Source organism: Callithrix jacchus, chromosome 7, assembly GCF_049354715.1.
Source record: "Callithrix jacchus isolate 240 chromosome 7, calJac240_pri, whole genome shotgun sequence".
Classification (NCBI taxonomy): Eukaryota; Metazoa; Chordata; class Mammalia; order Primates; family Cebidae; genus Callithrix; species Callithrix jacchus.
This window is the reverse complement of record NC_133508.1, coordinates 5,451,493-5,477,665: the sequence shown is the minus strand read 5'-3', so window position 1 is coordinate 5,477,665 and position 26,173 is coordinate 5,451,493. Positions and strand designations below refer to the sequence as shown.

Below are 26,173 nucleotides of genomic sequence, written 5' to 3'. Positions count from 1 at the left end.
TCAGAAATTCTATAGGTTAGAAATTCATCTTTACCCTGAGACCATATTTTCTTGAAAAGGCCTTGGATTTGATCTTAGCCACGAGGTTGGTCTTTCCCTCCTCCCCTCCCGTCACCTCCCCTCCCCTCCCTTTTTCGACAGGGTCTTCTTCTGTAGCCCAGGCTTGAGTTCAGTATAGAGAACGTATCTCATTACAACCTCCAACTCCTGGGCTCCAGTGATGCACCTGCCTCAGCCTCCTAAGAAGAGAAGCTAGGACTATAGGCATGCACCACTATGCCTGGCTATTTTCTTTTTTTAAATTTTTATAGAGACGTGGTCTTGCTTTGTTGCCCAGGCAGGCCTAGAACTCCTAGTCTCAGCAGTCCTCCCACCCTGGCCTCCCAAAGTGCTGTGGTTCAAGGTGCGAGCCCATTTCTTATTTGGGGGACTCTTCGCTCTGTGTTACAGTCCCTTCAGATTCATTATCGGTTACATTTCCTTCTACTTACATTTCCTCTCAAGTATACATTTTCTCTGAATTGTGGGGTAATTCATGAGTTTATCTCTCTTAGTCTCTCATTTTATTTTAGAATACTAAAAGCTAGACAACCCTTCAACACTCCCCTGAAATTCTCCTTTATCTTCGTGGTTGAGTTTAGGTACATTTTGACGGGACAGTGTTGCAGAAGGCATTGCTTCTAGGTAATAATGGCTTTCTTTTTCCCTTCTTTCTTTCTTTCTTTCTTTCTTTCTTTCTTTCTTTCTTCCTTCCTTCCTTCCTTCCTTCCTTCCTTTCTTTTTTTTTTTTGAGACGGAGTTTCGCTCTTGCTATCCAGGCTGGAGTGCAATGGCACGATCTCGGCTCACCGCAACCTCCGCCTCCTGGGTTCAGGCAATTCTCCTGCCTCAGCCTCCTGAGTAGCTGGGATTACAGGCACGCACCACCATGCCCAGCTAATTTTTGTATTTTTAGTAGAGACAGGGTTTCACCATGTTGATCAGGATGGTCTCGATCTCTTGACCTCGTGATCCGCCCGCCTCGGCCTCCCATAGTGCTGGGGTTACAGGCGTGAGCACCGCGCCGGCCAATGTCTCCTTTCTCATCTCCCAACACCTGTGCCGTCACCATCCTTCAGGCCGTCACTGATGACCTCCAGGAGGACTGTGTGGCTTCTGACCGTCACTGGGCTCCAAAACCCATGCGGCAAGTTTCACCTTTTATCACGGCAGAGACCCCTTCCCGGTACCAAATTCACCTCTGGTGTTTTGCTGCCTGTCAAACTTCCCTAAACTCAGAGTCATGATGCATCAACCATTTTATTACACTTTTGCATTCCGTGCGTCGGGAATTTGAAAAGGGCATAGCAGGGATAGCCTGCATCTCTTCCATGCTCAATGGGGCCCGGTCAGGAAAGTGTCAAATGTCTGGGACGTGTTTCCAACAGAGGGAGGCTGGGACGTTCTGAAGGCTTCTTCACTCACACGTCTGGGTGTTGGACAGGGATGACATAAAATCTTGTCTAATCTGAGAATCAGCCGGAGCACCTACCACAGTCCCTCCGTGTGACTAGGGCTTCTCACGGGATGGTACCTGGGACCTTCCAGAGTGAGCGCTCCAGGAGAAGCAGGTGGATGTGCACAGATTTTCACGATACAGCCTGGGCCATTCCACAGTGTCGTCTGCTCCCTGCCATTGTGAGCCACGCTTCTTCCCCAGCCATCAAAATCTTTCCTTCCAAGCAATTACAAATCCTGCCAGACTCACGGGTGGGGGACATAGATGGCCCGTCTCGCTGGGAGAAGGATCAAAGAATTAGCCGTCATATTTTAGCACTCCTACCATGCCTTGGCTGTGCTTTGCTCCAAGAGTGGCATCCCTACAACCAAATCTCTATCTCTAGCCTTGACTTTTCTCCTGAATTCTGGACTCAGAATTCACACGTCCAATAAATGTTTCATTGGAATTCACCTGCATAAAAAATAAACAGAATCTGACCCACCCAGAGTCCGATTCAATACGAGAACTGCCCAAACAATACGAGAAACTGTCAAGTCAGTAATAGTGTATCCTCTGGATGGGAGGGAGGGATATGTGAAAAGTAATAAATATGAAGATTATGTAGCAATGTCTTTGAATTAATCACATGATGAAAAAAACCATCATGTGATATGCACTCTCACTGCAATTATAAACAAAAAGATGCTTATAAAAATATAGAAATAAAAAATGGAGGACAACGGGGCTGAAACGGTGACATTATGGATAATTTATTACTCCTCTTCCCACTTCTCAATTTTTTTACATTACTTTAGTAACAATAATGAATATATGAAAATGTGTATTATATAAGTATATAATATATACGTTTTATATGTTTTATAGTATATAGAATGACTAATAAATATACTAAAATAATATTTCTTAAATAAGCACTAAATTTTAGAATATTTTTAAACTTTTTGTGGAGATGGGGTCTTGCCCTGTCGCCCAGGCTGTCCTCGAGCTCCTGACCTCAAGTAATCCTCACACCTTAGCTTCCCAAAGTGCTGGGATTACAGGCATGAGCCACCACACCTGGCCTAAAATAATATGTATTTTATTTATATTACTTTAATAATGTAAAAACTGCCCAGAAGGAACTTGTCATTTCACACCTCTTGCTCTTTCTTTCTTTTCTTTCTTCCCTGGACAGGTTAAAGGCATTACCAGCCTCTTAGTGGTCCAGGCGACAGACTTGTGGCATCATTCTGTCTTCTGTTTTTCTTCACTCATCTTTCTACACAATTCTGCTTTGAATACTCTGAATTCTCCTTCTCCAGTATCTCTGCAATGAGTAATTGTGAAATAATTAATAGAAAATGGCAAAATTACCTTTATAATTACATAGAACTATTCTAATATCTACCAGGTCCCATTCCCTTCTTCACCACTTATCATCTGGGGCAAGTTTCCCAATCATTCTGGATGTTAGTTTTCTCATCTGCAGTGTGAGGATGGCGTCTTTGCCTTGGGTATAATTTTGTGACAATTGAATTATCCTGTCTACGTAATACCTCATTTGGTGCCTGGAATATAGCAGGCACTTAATACATGGTAGTTACTAAATGGCACATAAGAATCTTTAGATAAAGCCATGAATAATACTTGCACGTTCTTCTAGCACTTGAGTGAGAAAGACAAACACACTCTTCTGTAGAGACCCCATCTCTACACAAAAAAACCCACAAACCCACGTGTAAATCAAAAAGCAGGACTCTCTTCTGAAATATTTGTATCTAAACATATTCTCACTAAATCTCCAGTGCGATGGCAAACCAACCAACCTCAGGTGGCTGCAGAACAAGTTTATAGTCAGAAATCAGATGCAGAAAAGAAAAACCAGTGTTCTTGTGTTCCATATTACCCTCCCATCAATAGAGGCGGCATCTTTCCCTCTTTATGGTAATTGCCAAGTAATCTGCTTAAAGTGCTTAATGTACTTAGAGGGGCCTGCTGATAGCATCTCATCAGGGCTCAGAGCAGCGGCCTCCGGGAGCACCCAGGAGCCGGGGCTGGCTCTGCCAGATGTGCTGTTTAATTCCACCAAGGGTCCCAGGTGTCACAGATACCAGACTGTGTTTGCCGGTGGCTTTGCTCTTGGGTCTCACGTCACTCCCTGCCTCCCCAGATGAGGGTAGCTACCTCCTTCCTCTGAGGCTTTAAGGGTTCATTGCAACAAAATAGGCCTGGGATGCTCATCACTTAAGCCAGGGTCCTGAGGAGTTTCATCGCAGTTTCTCTGGAAGACCTTTTCAGGTTAAACAAATGACTCTGCTGGCAGGAAAATGGACCCCTCTTCTCCTAGAAGTCTATTAATATGCACAGTGAGCCCCTATTGGCATTGAGGGCTCCCATCTAAATGGCCCAATTTCACTTCCAATAAAAGCCCATTCTTCTCATAGAAAGGTCACCCCCATCCACTGACTTGTATTGTTCTCCAAATTTGTTTAGGAATTTATAGATCCACCCTCAGGGTTAATAGTGGTTCAAGATGCTTTGCAGAGTAAAAAAGATCTGGCCTGTGAGGAGTGATAGGCCCCTCCCTAGCTGGCACTTTGATTCCTTTTCTTCTCTTACGTCCCCATCTGACGCCTGATACAGTTTGGCTGTGTCCCCACACAAATCTCATCTTGAACAATAGCTCCATAATCCCCACGTGTCATGGGAGAGATCAGGTGGGAGGTAACTAAATCATGGGGCTCTTACCCGCTATGCTGCTGTTCTCATGGTCATGAGTGAGTTTCTCACAAGATCTGATGGTTTTGTAAGGGGCTTTTCCCCCTTTTGCATGGCACTTCTCCTTGCTGTCGCCATGTGAAGAAGGATGTGTTTGTTGCCTTTTCTGCCATGATTGTGAGTTTCCTGAGGCCTCCTCAGCCATGCTGAACTGCGAGTTAATTAAACCTCTCTCCTTTAGGAGTTATCCAGCCTCAGGCATGTCTTACACACTGCTCTACCCCCACCTCAGTGCCATCTGGGGCGCTCTGGAAGCTGGCATCCTTCCTTTGTTTGGTGCTTTGAGGAATAAAAAATCACACAATTTTGAACCCACATGAGGCACTTGTAAGTGAACAATATGGCCCCCAGTTTAGCACACATGTGCATACACACTCGTGAAAATATATTACCCATTGCACTTGTTCATTTTCAAAATCTACAGTCCTTTAGATTGTAGATGGGTAATTTAGAAATTTACAAAGTACTTGACTTTCTATATGCCTATATTCTATTTCAGTTAGTCAACCATATCCTTTTTACATTTCACCCAAACCTTCCCATTGGCACATGCTGCTTGAAATCATAATGACAAACATCACTTTGATGTTCCTTTTCATTCTTAACTTGGCCATCATTCACAGCTCCTTCTGCTTCAATTGAACGGGGCACTGAAAAAAGGGAAGATATTATATAAATTAAATTTTCATTGCTCTGTAACATATCAAAGATTGCACCATTTCTGATTTACAGTTAGGATTGGAAATTAACTTCAAAAGGCAAGAAATGGAAAAGTGGAGGCATATTCTTTCATGGTTTGTTACTGAAAAGGGAGAAGTGATGTAGTGATAACAAAAAGGTTTCTCTTCTTGAACAAAAGAAGGAATATTCTTTCCTCTTATACCTGGGTATTTATATCAATTTGCAAGCTTTGTCTACCACTCAATCCTTTGGACTCACAACTATTATGCAAACAGCCCCTATATTGCCACCAATATTGCGTGATAGAACCACGAAGTGACAGAAATTAGAACTTGGAGATACATTAAGGGATGGGGAAAAAACCCTTAATGAGAACATTTCTAGATGAGACACATTTCAGAGAGTTTATCTGTCCAATTCACACCTGGTGAGTGGTAAAGAGAACCTGGAACTGGGTCATCTGGCTCCTAGTTCAGTTTTTTCCCCCTTGTTACACAAAGACCTGATTTTGCAATATTAGTGTAAGAGGGCTCATTTGGGAATACTTGATTTGGCGCTCCCAAATTTTGAGACCTTCTGGATTCTTTGTTTATCTAATGTTTACTTCTAGGCCTCATAGTTCCTTTTCCTTTCTCCCCCCCCTTTTTCTTTGTTATTATACTTTAAGTTCTGGGGTACATGTGCAGAACGTGCAGGTTTGTTACACAGGTATACAGGTGCCATGGTGGTTTGCTGCATCCATCACCCCGTCTTCCAAGTTAGATATTTCTCCTAATGCTATCCCTCCCCTATCCCCCCACCCCCTGACAGGCCTCCCCTAGCCCCCACTCCCGGACAGGCCTGGTGTGTGATGTTCCGCTCTCTGTGTCCATGTGTTCTCATTGTTCAATACCCGCTTATGTGTGGGAACGTGTGTTGTTTGGTTTTCTGTTCTTGTGTTAGTTTGCTGAGAATGATGGTTTCCAGCTTCATCCATGTCCCTGCAAAGGACATGAACTCATCCTTTTTATGGCTGCATAGTGTTCCATGGTGTATATGTGCCACATTTTCTTTACCCAGTCTATCACTGACGGGCATTTCCTCTCTTAACGTTGTCATGCTGAATCTTTGGCTTCTACCAGCAAGTGTGTTTAGCCCTCATTGTCATAAGGTGCCTCCCAACTCCTCAAATCTTGCACCTGATTCTTCCATCTCCAGCCTCTCCCTGTTTCATGGTTATCTCTTCCCCGGCTCTGTATCAGTGAATCCTTTTTGCTGCTTCTCAATCTTGTCCCCTATCAAGTATCCTCTCTTGACGAGGTGTATCTGCCTCAAAATCCACACCAACAGCCACTTTGATAACACTGTACCCTCACTAAAATTCTAGCATCCTTTTCTTTTCCTTTACATGCTAACTTTATCCTCTGATTATCTCAGCCTCTGACTTTGCCTTCTGATGCCCTCACAGCATATATTCCCATCACTCTATGGGCACTTTTATCTTGATGGGTCCCTTCCTGCATAAAACATATTAAAAGTATATTTTATGACTGCTTTGGTATAAAGATAAATCTAATCTTCTACCCTAAAAATGTATTTATCTTCTGCTCTTCAAAAGGAATTAAAGCATTTTTCTAGACCCCTAACATTACTGTAGGCAGTGAGCTCTGTGCCTGCTGGGCATATTGGCTCTGGGGTCAGGCCACAGAAAGGGACAGATGTGATCCTACTTAGAATCAACTGTAACTGGGCTCTGAGAGCAGCCCGGTGATCGTCTGTCATTTATGCCTAACATCCTCCATTGATAGCTAAAATTTCTCCATTTTCTGTGTGTGTATGTGTTCACAGAGCACGACTCACCTGCCTTCTTTCTTTTTCCTTTACGGAGGAAATTAAACCCACACAAGATCAATGATCTCCCTGTCGCATCCTTAAAGGCTTTCTGTCTTTGTACCCATCCTCCCACCTTGCTCTGGTTTTGCTGAGATGGAGGTAGAGGATGTCCTTTCATTTTTTTTTTTTTCCCTAACACTGTGTCTCCGACGCTTTGACACTAGCCCCTTGCAAGAATTTTCCCTCTTTTTCGAAATTTTACTTTAAGTTCTGGGTTACATGTGCAGAATGTGCAGGTTTGTTACATGCATGTGCCATGGTGGTTCCCCTTAACTAATTGAATAATCCTGGGGCAGCCATGTCCCCTCTCTTGACCTTGGTTTTATTATCTACAAAATAAGCCAAATAATGCCTTATTTGCCTGAAGGCAGGAGGTTAAGCAAGGTAATCTTCTAGGGAGTCCATCAACACCAGCATCATCTAATGCAGCAATTATGAGTAGCTGAATATTTTAAATTTATAAAGACTACTAACCGCTAGGCTAGTACCTAACATTATGTGGAAATGATAACCACTTGAAAATGTATCATTTCCACATGATGTTACCCTGTTGGGCCAATTATAATTATAGTTCTAATATGTATACATATGGATATCTATATAATACATACGAACACCTAGTTCATATAGGCAATATTTGTGTGTGTGGCATGTGCTAATGTTTGAGTCACAGTACATATTTTTTAAATTGCTAAAGACTATTAAATATGATAAATATTAGAGTGACTAATGGTGAATTTATGGCTGTTTGAGAAAATGTGTTCTTTATCAAAATCTTGGGAAAATTATATGTTTTTATCTCTTAGTTGCAAAAATTAGATTATTTTAAAATATAATTTTTTTAAAACGTGGAACTAAATTCTGGAACATTTAATAAGTACCTACTATGTGTGAAGTACCTTCTAGGTGTTGAATATACAAAGTTAAATAGAGCACCGTTTGAGCAGACAGACAAGATGCAAATATCTACAAACAAGACCAAATTAATTACGTGCTGACAGAAAGAAAAACCCCTACCTGGGAGTTCAAAGTTTGGAGAAAACCTATTCTTTTGGAAGTCTCAGTAAAGTCTGGTGAATTACGACGCATTTATTTGCTTTCTGATCAAAAATTAACTCATACTTATGAGGAATGTATACTTAAAATATGGCCAAAGTACTTTCTAAAACGACTGTGTTACTTCATACTCCCTTTGTTTCTTTATGGTTGTCAATTTCCACATGCTTTTTCAAAACTGACAACTATCCATTTTTAAAATATTCAAATGATACTTTAATTGGATAGAAAATAAACAGTATCTAATTTTAGTTTTTAAAAAATATTTCTATTAGTGATATCCAGTACTCTTTACATATACATTAGGCAATTATGTTTCTTCTTTTGCAAATTGTCTGCTCATGCTTTTTGTCCATTTTACCATTTAATAGAATATTTGTCTCTTCTCTATCTATTTATTTATTTATTTTTTTTGAGACGGAGTTTCGCTCTTGTTACCCAGGCTGGAGTGCAATGGCGCGATCTCGGCTCACCGCAACCTCCGCCTCCTGGGTTCAGGCAATTCTCCTGCCTCAACCTCCCGAGTAGCTGGGATTACAGGCACGCACCACCATGCCCAGCTAATTTTTTGTATTTTTTAGTAGAGACGGGGTTTCACCATGTTGACCAGGATGGTCTCGATCTCTTGACCTCGTGATCCACCTGCTTCGGCCTCCCAAAGTGCTGGGATTATAGGTGTGAGCCACCGCGCCCGGCCCTGTCTGTTATTTATTTTATGAATATGTTATGTCAGAGGTCACTGTTGTGAATGGAAAATTCTAGACCTTTCCAGTGAGCTTCCGATCTGCATCCCCAACTACACACGTGTTATATCCATGTGGCTTTCCCACACCACGCTCATGTTGGCTCACACTCATATTCACACTCACGCCCACACTCACACGAAATGGGATCAAAACCGAAAGCCCTACTGGGAGTGCTGTGGTGCTCTCCAACCATTCCTCAAGCCAAAGCTTCAGGGCCACCCTCGAGTTTCCGGGGCTCATGATCTTATCTCATCAGCCCCACCTCCTCAGTAGCTCCTGGAAGGGTCCTCCCTGAGTCCTCCCCGTGGCATCCCCACCTTGGCTGGCAACCACCATCTCAATGCAGATCACTTCCTTGCTCACCTAGGGCAGGACGACAATTTCCTACCTGGTTTCCGTCTCTTCAGTATTACTCTTCTCCAAGCCAGTCTTCTGAGAGTAGCTGTGGAGAATTTCTGAAATGAAAATCTGATCCCTTTTTAAATCCACTCGTTGTTACCTGTTTCCTGGATTAAATCTCTTAGGTCTTGTCATTCAATCTGCGTTCGTCAGTTTTCACACGACTATGAAGATACTACCTGAGACTGGGTAATTTATAAACAGAAGAGGTTTAATGGACTCACAGTTCTGCATGGCTGTGGCGGCCTCAGGAAACTTAGAATCACGGCAGAAAGTGAAGGGAAAGCAGGCACCTTCTTCACAAGGTGGCAGGGGACAGAGAAAGTGCAGGGGAAACTGTCACTTTTAAATTTCTCAGATCTGTGAGAACTCTCTCACTATCATGAGAACTGCATGGGAGAAACTGTCCCCCCATGATCTGAACACCTCCCACAAGGTACCTCCCTCAACACATGGGGATTACAATTCCAGATGAGATTTGGATGGGGACATAGAGCCAAAGATATCACAATCTAAGATAGTCCTTATCTTGGAGACTTAATTTCCTCTGTAATACTTTTTCTGTTTAACATAGCATTGCTTGTTTGCTTTCTTCTTTTTCTTCTCCTTCCTTCCTTCCTTCCTTCCTTCCTTCCTTCCTTCCTTCCTTCCTTCCTTCCTTCCTTCCTTCCTTCCTTCCTTCCCTCCTTCCTTCCTTCCTTCCCTCCTTCCTTCTTTTGTGCTCCCTTTACTAAAACGTAGAGTTCATGAGGTCATGAGGCAGGGTTAGGTTTCTTGTTTGTAACTAGACCGCAGCTTGTAGAAAGGTGGCTGGCACATAGTGGATGCTCATAAATATTTGTTGAGTGCTTTGAAAACTGTGAACAGTTCCCATTAGCCTGCTACTTAGAGCTATTAGGATTTATTTATGTTCCTGCTTTCTCTAACCCCAGGAACTTGACTATTTTTTTTAACTTAGTTAACTAGTATTGATCTGTATTTTTTTTTTTTTTTTGGCAGGGTCTTGCTTTTTCACTGAGGCTGGAGTGCAGTGGTGTGATCATTGCTCACCACAGCCTCAACCTCCTGTGCTCAAGTGATCCTCCCTCCTAAGCCTTCCCAGTAGCTAGGACTATAGGTACACTGCTATGCCTGGCTAATTATTTTATTTTTTGTAGAGACAGGATCTCACTATGTTCCCCAGGCTGGTCTTGAACTCTTGGCCTCAAGCCATTCTTCCACTTAGAGGTCCCAAAATGTTGGAATTAGAGGTATGACTGCACCTAGCCTACTTTTGATCCTTTATGACTCAGCTTTGAGGTTGTATCATTAGGAATCCTGTCCTAAGCACCTTCTCATCATATGTTTCTCCATAGTGCCCAACATATTCCCTTATCATGGTACTGACCACCCTTGACAATACTGACTATGGTAAGCTTCCTGAGGACAGGATTTGTGTCTTATTATCATTACATTTTCCAGGACTAAGTAATGGTTTTGGCTTATCATAGATTTTCAATACATTATTTATTGAAAAGGTAAATGATAATATCTAATATTTGTTATCATTTTTTATTATTTATAAATGTATTTAGAATATTTAGTAAATCACAAAAATGTCCATTAGAGCAACTGAAACAAAAACGATTAAATAATGTAGTTTTTGTTTTGTTTAAGAAAGTATACAAATGTAAAATACAATAGCAAAGACCTGGAACCAACCCAAACGCCCATCGATGATAGACTGGATTTGGAAAATGTGGCACATATACACCATGGAATATTATGCAGCAATCAGAAATGATGAGTTCGTGTCCTTTGTAGGGACATGGATGAATCTGGAGAACATCATTCTCAGCAAACTGACACAAGAACAGAAAATGAAACACCACATATTCTCACTCATAGGCGGGTGATGAACAATGAGAACACATGGACCCAGGGAGGGGAGTACTAAACACTGGGGTCTATTGGGGGGAAAAGGGGAGGACCAGTGGGGGGGTGGAGCTGGGGAGGGATGGCCTGGGGAGAGGTGCCAAATATGGGTGAAGGGGAGAAAGGAAGCAAAACACACTGCCATGTGTGTACCTATGCAACTGTCTTGCATGTTCTGCACATGTACCCCAAAACCTAAAATGCAATAAAAAATTAAAAAAAAGAAAAAGAAATACTTATAAGGAATATTTCTAATGCAATATTTCTAATTACTTATAAGCAATATTTCTAAAGACGTCTAAAGGGATAGGCTTTAATTATCTGGAAAATTTCTTGACAATACTGACTAGCTAAGTTTTCATGTAATAAAATTCATGTGATGACTGTCTTTTGTGATGAACATTATTATGTTGCCTCATTTTTCTATTTTCCCCTAAAAAGCAGGGAAAACCAAACAAGGATTTCTGTGGGGGAAAAATGCTATAACCAAGAAGTGCTTGGCTATTAGAATGATACTTTCTTATTGCTAAAATTCTATTAAAAATGGTTTTATGCATTTTGAGATTTAGTTATTTCCATGATTTAGCTGCAGTCTTTAAAAAAAAAATTTTTTTTTTCCTAGTCGAAATCTCTGTTTTGGAAACTCCTGCCCTATCTGTTGGGTGAAATTTGGTGATCTTTAGCCAATGAACCAAATCACATTTGTATTCTTCGGCTTAATTTGAATTCTGCTTTGTGTTGGCCAATCACATCTTTCTTCAGTAGGCAGGCAAGCTTGAATAGGATGTTTACTTAACAGCTTGAGGTGACCTTCATGGAATTATAGTAGACAGATCTACATAACAATGAAATCAGTGACAACAGAGATAAACGGTGTCTAACAACAATCATTAACACCATCCCATAAAACTATAATCACTAACATTTTAGTTTTTTAAGAGACATAAAGCGCTTGAAACAACCATAGGGACTGCCCCCAAATATTCTTCGCCTTCTTGGAGAAGTTTTTCTCCACCCATTGGCATAGGCTGAAAATCTCAGTTTGCCTCCAGTTTTCAGACTAGTTAACATGCCTTCCATCTCAACAAAGGAGAACTCTTCCCCTCAAGAGATATTTATTTATTGACATTTTACTTATCAGGAAACCAAAATGCTACTTGTTTGTGGCTCTGCATCTGATTTAAGAAATATCAAGAAGGGTGGAAGACAGACAAATAAATGGATAACATCTTTTAAAAACAATAATTGCAGTCATCAAAGTTAACATATTTAGACAGATTGGTATATGAAAAGCCATTAAAAAAAAACAAAACAAAACAGCTGTTTAGCTGTAGGGAATTTCACTCTTAGGTCGAATCCAAAGGTGCATGTTGGTATTTATGCAGTAATCAATCACAGAAAGAAAAGACCCCGAATTTTAGTTGGAAGTTTTTATTTTTATCCTTTTCCTTACTCCTGGTCTTAAAACCTGCTCTGAGGAGAGCTGTACATGCCAGGGTAGAGCTCATCAAAAGCTAGCAATCACAGCTAAATCAGCATGCAAAATGCCACTCAACCTTGGGCCTTTATTAAAATTTGCTGGGACTCAATTTGAGATAGCGATCATTCTTATTAAAAAGCAAAATGTAAGATAGTTTTTTTATATAAATCTCTGGATGGAATGGAATTGCTAATCAGCATAGGCTGATGTGATTTCTCTGTTGCAAATCCTGCCGAGGGCTCAGAAGTGGCACATTACCATAATTCGTAGGCTAGAGCTGGCAGCTTGAAAAAGACCTGCAAGAATCTTTAAAATGCTTAAGCAAAGCTGCAAGTCACAGCAAAACAACACAGCGAGAGCTGCTACCCGGCGTTCCTCCTGTTATATAACGAAGTTGTGGCCTCTCCCTCATCACTTGCTTTTCTCGATGCTCCCTTGTTTATGTTGCTGGGTGTTCTTTATAAACAACCTCTCCACACAGCATCGCCACACGGTAACATCCGTCCATTTACAATGTGCTTGGTTCGCAGCGGAGGTTGAAGGAAAGAGCTTGCATTTTTCTTTTAGTAAGGAAAGTGCAGCCAATCAATTAACCACATGCACTTAAAGCATTGTTTGTCTCTCCTGCCATCTCCTCTCTCCCTGCTTGGCATCGCCCTCTATAATTTTTGTTTCCAAAAGATATAGAACAGCCTCCAAAAGATAGAGAGCTCTTCTTGGATACACGATGGCCTGCTTATTGAATGGCTATTTCTCACCCAAAGAAAATACGTTTAGATTTGGGGACCAATACTTAAATGGAGTAAAGTCCGAGACTTGCATCATTTTTCCCCCACGGAGGGAGGGTTACGTTTGCTCCTGCACAAGGAAACTCATGGCACAGCTGCGAGGAGAGATGTCAGCATGAACCGAAATGAGTGTGGCTGGATTTGTGGTGAAAGGAGTTACCGACAAAGGCACGCAACTTTGGGTGAACTAATGGCAATCTGACCTGATGGTAAGAAGAATTTACAAGAAATGTATGCGTTTACATACACAGCAAGACAATAGAAAACAGTACACACGGCTTTCTTATGAAAAGCCCAAACGGCTTGATCATTCGGAAGTTAAATTGTTGTTGGATATTATGTTTGCTTAGGAGATTGGTGTCTAAGAGGAGAACCAGGCACTGGCGGCTCTGAGATGTGGAGATGTCCGATGAGCTGAAGGAGGCCTTTCTCTCTGTCTTTCGGATTATCATTTTAAACTCGTTTTTTTTTTTTTTTCCATTTTAACACTAAATTCCAAAAAAGCACTAGGCTCAAACTTTTAACCAGGAGTAGGCAAGAGAGTCAAGCTGACTTATGCTCAGTAAGAGGCCAAGGGAAGTTCCTTCCTTACCTGGGACGGTTCCCCTCAGGTCCCTCGGTAGGCGCTGAGGTAGGGGGCTGGCCTTTTTAAAGAGGGTATGTAAGTGTAGTGAACAAACCCGAACATTTGAATGACAAACACTCTTTTCTTTTGTGGTGACTGGGTTGTGTCACCTTGGTTAGGGTTCTCGGTGATCTTCAGAACACATTAGCATATAATGCAGAAACTGAGGTGTAAAGTTCTGTTTGAAAATCTAAATTTGCTCAAGTTTGAACCAACATCGGTTTAAAGGTGTTAGAGATTTCCCAAGTAGTGGCGGGGAAATCCAGTGGGCAGATTTGCACTGTAACACATTTAAAATGGGCACAAAACTAAACAGGGCCCAGAGAGGAGGCGTGAACCACATTCAAAAGGCTTATGCTACCTGATGTCTCCTTTTGACACCTCCTCCAAATCCCTTATTAAAGCCAGAGAGCTGAAAATTATTTTCTAGTTAAAAACGGCAGTCAGATTAAACAGATTAGACAATGCACCTTTTATTTCCCCCAAGTCCAAAAGACCATTATGAGGGCATTGTTTCTGAGCCTGTGCGCCGGGGGCTCTGGCACCCAGTGCCTGTCTCCCCAGCCTCCTCTTCCCAATTTCTTCCTCCAAAAACTACTGCAATCGCTCAGCGTCAGCGTGCACAGCTGGACTTCACATTCCCATTTGCAGTGGATGCTTCATCTGAAATGCTAGTAGTATTTGTCAGCCTGGAAGTGTCTTGAGGCTGCTTCTGAGAGATACAAGGAGGCAACTGATAAGAGGCGCATCAGAAGGGCAGTTAATTGCCTCCAGTCTCTGGGTGCTGGGAATATTTAAAATCTATGGGATTAAAGGCAGATTAAAAACTGTGGAAGCAGGGGCCCAATAGCGCTGAAAGATCACAATCAGCAAGGGTAATGGCAGAGAAAAAATGAATGTGGCAAATAAAATGACAGATAGGAAATTCAGATCCGCTGCTAATGCTCGAAGTTCCATCTTGTAAGCACAATTCATCTACGTGTAAATCATTTTTTGGCTTCAAGCTTATCAGCCAATCGGTGAATTAAAACTGCTCTTTCCTTAGAGGATTAAAGAGGTTGATTGAAGTCAGTGTGAAAACTGGCTAATAAGTCTGGAAATGTCAGGAGGGGGCTTCAGAGGAACTCTGTGTACTTTTTTTCCCCCTCTCCTCTCTCCTTTCTCTCAGAGCTGTGAAATAGGAAGTTTGCAAAGCAGTGGAGTTCTGTTACTTTGAGTAATGCTTTTGTGTTTTCTGTAGGTGACAAAAGTATCCAGTTGGAGCGTTGGAATTTGCAAGGTGAACAGAAATCTTTACCATTAAGACACACAGTGGGGAAACATTGATGAAAGCAATTGCTAATTGTAGAAATCAGTTCTGCAAAGGGAAGCCCCAAATCTGGGGGCCTATAAGGTTAGCCTAAGTGTCTATTATAAGTTGTAACATTGTGACCAGGAGTATTTTAGATTTCGAGATCATCCATTTAATAAGATGGATTAAATGTGTTACACTTTAAAATGTTAGATAAACATACTTTTAGTACCTCGTTCCTCAAAGCAATTGAAATACTAGAGATGGAATAAGTGTTCTCTATACCAGTGAGTTTTGTTTCTAAGGCAACTGTCATTTTCAAATATGGGGCCATATTTGACTCAAATTATTCTGGGAGGTGGTCTTGGTAAGGGGACTCCCTGCTGGTCCTGGGCTTCAGCACAATCTCAGCAGAGGGGACTCTGGTAGGTAGGAAGGAGAATTGTTTAAGGGACTGGAAGGCAGCCTAAATGCAGATTGTACCCTTTTCATTCCAGAGGTCCAGTTGAACATGCAAATTCCCAGCAGAAAAGTACCAAACGGAGACAAGTTGTAGGACTCTGAGAAACATGTTTTTACTTTTCTGTAGTTTTATTCCTGACTGCACCAAGTTTTCTTCAAGACTGCAACCTTTATTTCCGGTGCTTGACATTCCATCTCTAGCATCCCGCACAGTGCTGGGCTTGATGGCCCTTGTATAGAGGAGGTAACTGAGAGGCAGGCAGGCTCAGCAACCTGCTCAAAGTGACCCAGGAATAAAAGGAGGGGTCTAGATTCCAACTCAGGGCTGCCTGGTACCTACAATCTTTCCTCCCGCAAACCCACAGTCTTCCCTCCCATTTGCATTTTGAAGAATAGGCAATACACAGGCACAAACAGGCAGACCAACATGGAGAGGTGGCTGTAAGACATGAAGTCCACTGATAATTGGGACTCAAACCTGTTGCTTGATTCAGAGTCCTGGGAGAGTTAATTTTGCCCTTTCCATCTTTGACTTCTAACATTTTTATTGTTTTATTTTATTTATTTATTTATTGAGACAGACTCTCACTCTGTTGCCCAGGCTGGAGTGCAGTGGGATGATGACAGCTCACTGCAACCTCCGCCTCCTGGGTTCAAGTGAATCTTGTGCCTCAGCCTCCCGAATAGCTGGGACTCCAGGTGTGCATCATCACACCTGGCTAATTTTTGTGTTTTTAGTAGATACAGGGTTTTGCCATTTTGGCCAGGCTGGTCTTGAACTCCTGGCCTCAAGTGATTCACCTGCCTCAGCCTCCCAGAGAGTTGAGATTACAGCTCCAGGTCAAGATTTTTATTTAAATTTTTAATTTTTATGGGTACATGGTAGGGGCATATATTTATGGGCTACATGAGATGCTTTGATACAAGCATGCAGTGTGTAATAATCACATCATGGAGAGTGGGGAACCCATCCCCTCAAGCATTTATTTTTCATGTTATAAATAATCTAATGGTACTCTTGTAGCTATTGAAAATGCACCATGGCCGGGCGCGGTGGCTCACGCCTGTAATCCCAGCACTTTGGGAGGCTGAGGCGGGTGGATCACGAGGTCAAGAGATCGAGACCATCCTGGTCAATATGGTGAAACCCCATCTCTACTAAAAATTCAAAAAAGTAGCTGGGTACGGTGGCGCATGCCTGTAATTCCAGGTACTCAGGAGGCTGAGGCAGGAGAATTGCCTGAACCCAGGAGGTGGAGGTTGCGGTGAGCCAAGATTGCGCCATTGCACTCCAGCCTGGGTAACAAGAGTGAAACTCCCTCTCAAAAAAAAAAAAAAAAAAAAGAAAAGAAAAAGAAAAAGAAAGAAAATACACCATTAGGTTATTATTGACTATAGTCACCCTGCTGTGCTATGGAATAGCAGGCTGCATTCATTCTTTCTATTTTTAGGAAAATGTGTAAGGAAAAAACACTTAAAAGAAGCAACCATAATTTCCACCAGTAAGAGATGTTCATTAACTTTCACTGATATTCTTTCAACCTTTTTCCATAGCGGTGTGTGTGGTTTAAAAATTGGGAATATATGCACCATGGAATACTATGTAGTTATAAAAATGGATGAGTTAATGTCCTTTGCAGGGACATGGATGAAGCTGGAAACCATCATTCTAAGCAAATTGACACAAGAACAGAAAACCGAACACCTCATGTTCTCAGTCATAAGTGAGTGTTGAACAATGAGAACACATGGACATAGGGAGGGGAGCGTCACACACCGAGGTCTGTCAGGGAGTGGGGGCTAGGGGAGGGATAGCAGGGGCTGGGGGGATATGGGAGGGATAGCATTAGGAGAAACACCTAATGTAGAGGACAGGGTGATGGATGCAGCAAACCACCAAGGCATGTGTATTCCTATATAACAAACCTGCACATTCTGCACATGTACCCCAGAGTGTAAAGTCTAATAATAAAAAAGAATTGCGAACATGTGGTTAGTTATTGCTTCTTGATGCTGTCAACAGCTAACATTTAGTCTCTACGTGCCATGCACTCTTCCAAGTACTTCACATAGGTTAGTTTATTCTCTCGTAGTCTGATGAAAGAATCCTTTGATAATTCCCATTTTATAGGTGAGAATGGGAAGACACTGAAGCACTGGAAGGTTAATTTCAGGTGTGGCAGAGCCAGGATTCAGCCAGAGTCCCCAATCTCATCCCCTGGATGCAGAGCTCTCTCTGGATGGTGGATTCAGGCTCAGAGATTTCATACCACGCCCAGGGCTGGACTCTGGGGTGGGGAGCTTGACAGCCAGAGGATTCTCTGCCTGACTGGGATTTCTGGGCTGAGAGTTGCCTGCCTGGAAAAACTCCTTTGCTCTCCCTGGTACTCCCCTGCCCTGTGAAATTTACCTGTCTGATGTGACTTTTCCTCAGGGTGATGCTCTGCTAATCTGAACTAATGCTCCATAGTGGGCAAAATGCAGCCCCTCTAAGGGAAACATATCTGCATGCTAAAGGGGGTTTTGGAGAGTTCTCTATCGCATACCTATTTAGAAAACTGGAGAGAGAGAGAGATTTGAGGCAGGGTGTGTGTGTGTGTGTGTGTGTGTGTGTGTGTAACCATGAAGCAGCACTATTTAACTGACAAAGGCCAGGTGCCGTAGCTCACGCCTGTAATCCCTACGCTTTGGAAGGCCAAGGTGGGAGGATGGCTTGAGCCCAGGAATTTAAGACCAGCCTGGACAACATGGTGGAACTCTATCTCTACAAAAAATACAAAAATGAGCATTCACCTGTAGTCCTAGCTACTGGGGAGGCTGAAGTGAGAGGATCATTTGAGTCCCAGAGGTTGCAGCTTCAGTGAGCTGTGATTTTGTGCCACTGCACTCCTGTCTGTGTGAAAGAGACCCCGTCTCACAAAAACAAAACTCAAACAAAAAAACTGACAAGTGTCTCAGAAGTCTGGCCCTTGCATATACAAGTAGGGAAAATAAGAGATTTTTATTAACAGCTGAATAATCCTTTAATATAAGTATTCTTTGGTTGGCTACTGTGCTGGTAAGTTTTGCTTTGTTTTTGTTTTTTTGATAAAAGGAGTCGGGAAGTGTTTCAATGAATGGAAGTGGTATTTAGAGTAGCAGCGTTTATGCCTAGGAATCTTTGGTTTTTGAGAAGGAGTTTCGCTCTTTTGCCCGGGCTGGAGTGAAGTGGAGCAATCTCAGCTTATTGCAACCTCTGTCCCCCCAACCCCTCCCGCCCCGGGTACAAGCGATTCTCCTGCTTCAGCCTCCTGAGTAGTTGGGATTATAGGCTCCTGCTATTACTCCTGGATAATTTTTGTATTTTTAGTAGAGATGGAGTCTCATCATGTTGGGCTAATTTTTGTAGTTTTAGTGGAGACAGGGTCTTACCACATTGGCCAGGCCGGTATCAAACTCCTGACCTCAGGGGATCCACCCGCCACAGCCTCCCAAAGTGCTAGGACTACAGGCATGAGCCACCGCGGCTGGCCTTATGCTTAGGAATCTTAACAATAAGTGCAAAGTTGAAAAACATGAAGTGGACAATCTGAGGGCTGTGCAGGGTGTTTTAGAACCTAAGATAATCAACACAAGCACATTGACACACACTAGATTTTCTTAAAAGACAGAACCTAAGACATGAATACTCCTTGCTCCCCTTCCTCTTGAATGCCTGGGTGAGATTCAGAATGGATATTTCAGTTTGGCAATTTATAAATATGAGCTACTTTTTGCTCAGACAAATAGGAAATATTTCTCTCCAATGATGGATGTGGCTGTTTTTACACCAGAGATAAGACTGGTAAGAAACCAGCACTAGGAAAAATGCAAGCGGAGCGCCCATCCTCGTCACTCTTATTCGATAGGACCTTTGAGGTTGGGCTTCTGGAAAGACCCTGGACGTTGTATGCAGTAAACAAGATTGCAGAATGTCCTTCTAGCAAATTGTCCTCCCAGCAACCACCACCTTGCTCTACATTTGCCTTTAATTATAACCTTAGGTAGAAGGGCAGGAATTTCCAGAGCCAAGAATTGTTTGGAATTTACATCACAAACATCTCAGTATCTTAGGAATTTTTTTTTTTTTTTTCCATTTTGTTAAGTTAGTTTCTCTGGCATTTTAACATGTAGTGGGTCTCTGAGAATGGAGACCTAGCATCCAAAGAAAAATCTTGGCTAAAACGTGTTCCTTTTTCAGGAAGGCGCTGTTCTGCAATGGTAAGGGGACAGCCTATACATCCTAATGAAAGCACATCTGAAAACCAAGAAAAAGGGCGGATCAGGACTTCGCAAGAACACCCTGTGATTCTGCATCCCTCTTCTAAATCTAAAATGTTGGAGGTTCTTAGGTTATGCAGCTGTACCTCGTTTTTCTGCTCTGTAGGTTAAAATAAGCCCTCTGTTAACCACTGTGTAAACTTTACATCACTATAAACTCCGAAAGAAAGAGATTGTTTATTTTCAGGCAATTCAAGAGTGCCTGTCCCTGTCCCTTCTCTCACTCCCTGATCCCAATGGAGAATTCAGGTGCTAACACATCGTCCATGCATCCCTCCAGTTCTCTGCAGGTCGCCACACTGCAGGCTGCTGCACCACCTGTCTGCCCTTCTTTACTTGCAAAATGGAAATCTCTCTAAGCTCTATCATCTTTGACATTGCTGAAAAAAATTGAGTGATAAGATGAACCAAACAGAATAGCAGGATGGGATGTGTGGCAGGGATACATTTTTAACCCCATATTTTAAAACTTTACATGCAGCCGACATATCTAAGTAAAGTTGTGCCTTGCCCGCCAAGAGGGAAGATTAATAACCAATAAATTATTCCCCCAAGTCCTTAGTCTGGAATTTCAGTTCTTAATGCACAATACTATGCTCCATCATGGTGAATCGATTCATCTTCTTCTTCTATTCTTTTCCTCATTTTATTTTTTTGATAAATGTATTTTTATTTTCACAAACGTCTCAAAGGTCCTTGCATACTATGACATTTTGAATAGATCATTAATATTTGAATTTTTAAAAACCAAAGTCAGAGAATTTTTCTCTCTGAATATTTAAAAGTAGAATAGGGAAGGGATTATTATTTGAGAATTATTTTGATCCCATTTTTTCTGGAGGCAGTAGAATTAATTTGACCTTTAAATGTCTACCGCAGACCCATGCTTCTCTAAAAACATAATCTGAGTCAGGTAGGGAAGACCAAAATCTCTGCAAAATGTGACATAATATATGCAGGAGATGCTTAATTAAAAGAGAAAATCATCTTAATTTTAAAAGTTGTAGCCTGATCAAATTGAAGAGATACGTTCTTTTTCCCTTTTCACATGTCCCTTTGCTTTTAGGGTCCAGAGGTGAGTGACACGATGCGAATTATTTCCTAATTCGAATCTTACTGTGTGGTCCTGAGCAATATTTTAGTTTATATGCCTCATTCTTCAACTGCAAAATGGTACAAACCTTATTACTTTTCGTTCTTGAGGGCAGTGTGATGTGTTAGAACGAACTTGAGTTGTGAAGTCAGGGATGCTTAAATTTGAGACTTATTTTTTCATCTTAATATTTTTTCATATGACATCAGGTAGACTCTTGAATACCTCAGAGCTTTGTTTTACTCACCTGTAGAATGAAAGAATATATTTCTATCTTAGTTTTTTGGTGGAGATTTCATGAGATTATGTATGTAAAGCATCTGGCATGAAAACCAGTAGATCCCCAGCAAATGGCAGTTTCTTTCATTCACTCTTTCTTCTCTTAGGCTGTTGCATCAGATAAGGGTTTTGGATATTGCAAATGTTAACACACATAGCACTTAACAAATTGCTAAGTAATCTGCTAAGCATTTTACATGTTGCATTAACACATTCAATTCTTACAGTGACTTTATGAAACAGATGATAGTATTATCTCCATTTTACAGAAGATGGAACTCAAGTACAGATAGTTCCCTCTGTCTGTACTTTAGTTCAGATAAATTAAATTTACGTGATTAAGGTTGCAAAGCAACATAGCAGAAAACTATAGCTATGAGCCCCGCTGTCTGGTTTCTGAGTTCCCCTTGGCTTTTTTTTGGAGACAGAGTCTTGCTTTATTGCCCAGCCTACAGTGCACTGATGGGATCCTAGCTTCTGTAGCCTTGAACTCCTGAGCTCAAGTGATCCTCCTGCCTCACACTCCTAAGAAGCTGGGACTATGGAGTGCACCACCATGCTTGATTAACTTTTTAAGTTCTTTGTACAGATGGGGTCTTGCTATGTTACCCAGGTTGGTCTTGAACCCGTGACCTCAAGCAATCCTTCTGCCTTGGCTTCCTGAAGCACTGAGATTATAGGCATGAGCCTTAGCACCCCGCCTGAGGTTTCCTTTTAGCTACTAACTTCTAGGGCCCTGATAAGCAACCCTGACATGCCTGACCAGGGGTGGGGCCTGTTAGAGCTGGAAGGCCCTTAGAAAATCTTGTCCAGGACTGCCCAGGCTGTTTAGAACACACATGAGGTTCTTGGTAAAATATGTCCGGGAAACACTAGATTAAACAGTTCAATTGGAATTGTAAAGCTTTATTAGAATGTCTCACGGAGGCATTTGGTATGCTAATGTTTATTGTGAATCTCAGAGAAAGTGTGCATATGTGTATAACGCTATGATTCTCAAAAACTCTCTGGCCACATAAATCTTTCTTTTTTTTCAGAGCTTGCTGAGGTTTTATTTTGGACCAAAAAAAAAAAAAAAAAAAAAAAATTGAATTGTTGTGTAGCTGGAGGCATGGGCAAGAGGGGTCCCCAGGCAGTAAACTACCCCCGCAGGTGGGCTGAGGGCTAGGGCTGAGCCTCAGGTGGGTCTCCCATTCCCCATGCTCCCCTGCACAGCGGCCTCCCTCCCGGGCTCTGGGGCACCCACACAAGGGGCAGGCTGGGAGGGGCAGGCTGGGAGGGGCTGCTGCAGCTGTCCACTTGGGCAGGATGTCAGAGGACTCAGACACCAGCTTTCCATTGCAGATCTTAATCTTCTTCACAACCAGAGCCAAAGCTGGAGCCCAGGTCATAGCTGAGGCCGGAGCTTGTGAGGCCCCCATAGGCTGAGCTCAGCCCACCTGCATAGCCACTGGTGGTTTTCCTATGGATACTCATGTTCTGCATCCCAGCCTCCAGCTGGCTCTCCTCGCCCTCCAGCAGCTTCCTGTCAGTGGTGATCTCGATGTCCAGGGCCAGCTTGACGTTCATCAGCCCCTGGTACTCACATAGCTGCCGCGCCATGTCCTGCCTGGCCTGCTGTGGGCAGCCTCCAGCTCAGAAAGCTTGATGTTGGCATTCTTAATGACCAGCTCCAGATGCTCTTGCTGGGCATCTGTGATGGTGGCCTCCAGGGAAGCCCTCTGGCCATGGAGACCCTCGATCTCAGCCTGGAGCCAGCTGATGTTCATCTCGGAGATCTCAGTCTTTGCCCGCCGCAGGTCATACCCATCATCTGCAGCTCCTCATACCTGATCTGGTACATGCTTTCAGCCTCAGCCTGGCTGCATTTGGTGATCTCCTTGTACTGCGCCTTGACCTCAGCAATGATGCTGTCTGTGTCCAGCTGCTGTTGTCCATGGACAGCACCACAGATGTGTTCTGAGATCTGGGACTGCAGCTCCTGGGTCTCTTCTGCATACAGCTGCCTGAGGAAGTTGATCTCGTCAGTCAGCCCTTCCAGGCAAGACTCCAGCTCTACCTTGTTCATGTAAGCCTCCTCCACACCCTTCTTGATGAGGACAGATACATTCTCCATCTCTGTACGCTTATTGATCTCATCCTCCTACATGTTCTTGAAGTCCTTCACCAGCCCCTGAATGCTGCCGAGCTCCGCCTCCAGCTTCAGCTTCTCCTGGCCGAGATTCTCCAGCTGTCACCTAAGGTTGTTGATTTAGCTCTCACACATGTTGCCCATGTTGCTCTGAGCTATATTCTGCTGCTGCAGGAGGCTCCGCTAGGTCTCTAGCATCTTTTTCTGCTGCTCCAGGAAGTGTACCTTGTCGATGAAGGGGACAAACTTGTAGAGGGTCTTCATCTGTTCCTTCTCCTGGGTGCAGATGGCCTGTATGTTGGGGTCCATGTCCAGGTTAAGGGGGTTCAGCAGGCTCTGGTTGACTGTAATGTCGATAATGTCTCCCTTGCCGCTGGCCCCACCGTAGGCCACCCTGGAAGCTGCTGCTGCCCATTCGAGAGAAGCTCAAGAAGCTGATGTGGCCACTGGGCCCACTCATGTAGGAGCAGCTGCTGAAGGCCTGGAGGCCAGAGGTGGACACCTTGTAGGACTTCTGTGTCACACTGATGATCATGGCGGAGGCAGGAGTGGAGGCAGGCGGGCTGAACCGGCTGAAGATTCTGGAAGGAGCAGAGACGCTGCTTCTTGGTCCATAAACCTTTTTAAGGAGCACTTGGTAACACGTCTGAGGATCAAAGTTTAATGCATGTCTATGTACTCTAAGTGTCTCACGTTGCGGATGGAGAAATGGATGTCCACACACAGAATGGAACTTGCTCAAATGGCAGATGTTTAGTTGGGGGCAAAGCTGAGATAAAACTCAGATCTTCAACCTCGAAATGGAACGCTCTTGCCACTACATCAAGTAATAGTGCACTAGGTAATAGTTCCTGAGACGAAGAACCACAGTATTTTTTTTATGCTCCTGCCTAATTCATTCGGTAACTTGAAGAGAACCAAAACCTATCTTTCCACTGTAATTTTGCCACTTCTAAGCTCATAATTAATATAGTCCATGGCATTATTTTCCTGTTACTCCTGCTTCTGGGGCTGTGCATGGACCTCTTAAAAGCTAGGCATCTGGCCGGGCGCGGTGGCTCCCGCCTGTAATCCCAGCAGTTTGGGAGGCCGAGGTGGGCAGGTCACAAGGTCAAGAGTTTGAGACTAGTCTGGCGAATATGGCAAAACCCTATCTCTGCTAAAAATACAAAAATTAGCTGGGTGTGGTGGTGGGCACCTGAGGTCCCAGCTACTTGGGAGGCTGAGGCTGGAGAATTGTTTGAACCCAGGAGGTGGAGGGTGTAGTGAGCCGAGATCATGCCACTGCACTCTGGCCTAGGTGACAGAGAGAGAATGCATCTCACAAAAAAAGAAAGAAAGAAAGAAAGAAAGAAAGAAAGAAAGAAAGAAAGAAAGAAAGAGAGAGAGAGAGAGAGAGAGAGAGAGGGAGGGAGAAAGAGAGAGAGAGAAAGAAAGAAAGAAAGAAAGAAAGAAAGAAAGAAAGAAAGAAAGAAAGAAAGAAAGAAAGAAAGAAAGAAAAACAAAACAACATCAGCAACAAAAACAAAAACTAGATATCAGCCTTCGGGCTGGCTCTTGGTTGGTTATTGTGTTTTCAAGTGCCTGAGACCACATCTCTAAAGTGTTCTTCAGATATGTGGGTCATACGAATAAAACAGCTCAGGAACACAACTCTACAATCTTTGAAACGTCTTTCGCCCTGGCAGAGATTTGCATCTCACCTCTGAGGAATCTTATAAACACAGGTATCATGTAAACAATAACAGGTGAACTCTAGGAAGGGGCTGGATTGAAAACTGTGGGCAGGTCAAATGTGAAGGATGGAGATAAAATCATGGTGCTGCTAGTGATTTTGTAAAAAGCAACTTCCCGGCCGGGCGCGGTGGCTCATGCCTGTAATCCCAGCACTTTGGGAGGCCGAGGTGGGTGGATCACGAGGTCAAGAGATCGAGACCATCCTGGTCAACATGGTGAAACCCCGTCTCTACTAAAAACACAAAAAATTAGCTGGGCACGGTGGTGCGTGCCTGTAATCCCAGCTACTTGGGAGACTGAGGCAGGAGAATCGCCTGAACCCAGGAGGCGGAGGTTGCGGTGAGCCGAGATCGCGCCATTGCACTCCAGCCTGGGTAACAAGAGCGAAACTCCGTCTCAAAAAAAAAAAAGCAACTTCCCAGGTTCTTAAAAAAGAAGGGAGACTTAATCTGAGTCGGAAGGCACCACCAGCCTGTCCTTAACTGAGAGAAAACAAAGCAAAGTGGTTTCCAGGGAAGCTCTATTGAAGTCAGATGGTTCCCGTGTATCATCATTCTTTGTAATGATAATGCCTTTCAGTTATGTCCCTATCGGGATCTGCTAAAGCATCCTGAGTGACTAGGTGAGGTTTTGAAGACAAGAAACTCAAGTTGAAGGTTTAGAGCATCTTGTGCTCTCATTCTCATTTCAGAAGAGTAAATACTCAGATTAAAAATTCAGTAAGTAAATAAATACATACGCCAAATGTATGACAACAGGTCACCTGGAAGACCTGGACTTCTGGAGAGCCTGAAGGGGACAGAGTAGGGCGATCCTCTGTTCTCAGTCTTCTGTAATCACAGTGGGTTTACAGATGTTTCCCTGCCCCTCCAGTGGGCAGCTGGTTCTGTAACCATCTGCAGGCCTGGGCTGCAAGCAGCCTGCTTACAACGATATATTTGATATGCAAATGACAAGGCCTAAAAGGGAGCGGCGGATAAGACCAAGGACCAATTTCAAGTGAGGGTCACAGTGTGGGGAAACACAACGATCAGATTCATGAATTAGACTTCTGTTTCCCCT

The 26,173-nt window shown here is 43.0% G+C and overlaps 1 pseudogene; it reads right to left on the bottom strand.

Moving 5' to 3' along the window:
• Positions 1–2,725: 2,725 nt before the first annotated feature.
• Positions 2,726–23,909, bottom strand: LOC144577129 (keratin, type II cytoskeletal 8-like; annotated as a pseudogene).
• Positions 23,910–26,173: the final 2,264 nt, after the last annotated feature.